Genomic DNA, 1,649 nt, shown 5'->3' on the forward strand with positions numbered 1-1,649 from the left:
GGGGGTCCCGGCCTCTGAATCTTTTACAGCTGAAGAAAATCGGATCTTGCGCCTGCGATTGATGGAAATGTGGGATGCTTGGAACAACGGAAAGGAACCTCCAAGCACCATTCCTGGATTCCCAGAGTTATTCCCTAGATCTGGAGGTGCTACTACTGTCCCTATCAGCCACCCTCATACTCCTTTGGGACAGCCTACCATGACCGCTCACTTCGTCGGAACACCTTCTGAGGTCCGCCCCCAGGTGTTCCCAGCAGGAGCAGCTCCTAACATCTTCACTGCTCCACCATGCCCTGCTACAACACAACCTTCACTGCCAAGACCTGCCTTTGATCCCTCAGCTTTCACCTTCCAAAACCCTGTCTTTCCGGTGGATCCTCCTCAATATCCCACATATAATTACTCTCAGCCACCACCATACGAGCTTACACCAGGGCAGGACAAAACCCCCAAAGCCCCAGAGCAGGATGAGATGGCGAAGAGAATGAGAAGCCTCGAGCAGAGCTTGAAAAACATGCAAGGCCTGAGCGGGCAAAAGAGTGTCTCCTATACAGACCTATGTATGTTCCCGCATGTACACTTGCCGTCAGGGTTCAAAACACCAAAATTTGAGAAGTACGACGGACACGGTGACCCCATTGCTCACCTGAAGAAGTATTGCAATCAGTTACGGGGAGCCGGTGGCAAAGAAGAGTTGTTGATGGCTTATCTTGGAGAAAGCTTGATTGGCATCACTTTAGAATGGTATATGGACCAAGATGTCTCGCGTTGGCATATTTGGGATGATCTGGCCCGAGACTTTGTTCGACAATTTCAGTACAACATAGACATCGCGCCAGACAGGAACTCTTTGGCAAATCTTAAGAAAAAGCCTTCAGAAAGTTTCCGTGAATATGCAATTAAGTGGCGCGAACAAGCGTCAAGAGTGAAGCCTCCAATGGATGAGGTAGAGATGGTCACTGTTTTCCTTCAAGCCCAGGAAGCAGACTATTTTCAGAATATGATGTCCGCCATGGGCAAACCCTTCGCAGAGGCAATAAAAATCGGAGAGATGGTAGAGAATGGGCTAAAAACGGGTAGAATTTTGAGCCAGTCAGCCATAAGAGCAACCTCCCAAGCCATCCAAGGCTCTGGAGGAATGGCCAAAATCAAAAAGAAAGAAGAAACAGTGATGGCAGCATCGGGAGGAAGAAGATACCGGGCTCCTAGACCGGTATTTTCTGAAAGAACCCCTCAACACTACTATCCTCATACTGATATGGCTTATGTTCCTCCACCTTATGCGGTCATGAATGCTCAACCCTTCGGCAGACCGCAACCACAAGCTAACCAAAATCCACCTCCATTCCAAAGAAAACAACCTCCTCACCAGAACCAATATAATCCCCGACCACCGCAAAATAACTTCCTCCCTCGGGAACCACCCAGACGACCAAATTTTACGCCGATTGGTGAACCTTACTCCAGTTTGTTCCCGAAACTCGTCCAGATGAATTTGCTGCAGCCTATTCCCCAAAACAGGCAGAACCCTGAATCTCCAGCTTATCAACGAGGGGTCCATTGTGCCTACCATTCAGGAGCTGAAGGGCATAGTACTGATAACTGCTGGACATTGAAGAAAGCTGTGGAAGATTTGATTGAAAAAGGGA

Source organism: Nicotiana attenuata, unplaced genomic scaffold, assembly GCF_001879085.1.
Source record: "Nicotiana attenuata strain UT unplaced genomic scaffold, NIATTr2, whole genome shotgun sequence".
Taxonomy (NCBI): domain Eukaryota; kingdom Viridiplantae; phylum Streptophyta; class Magnoliopsida; order Solanales; family Solanaceae; genus Nicotiana; species Nicotiana attenuata.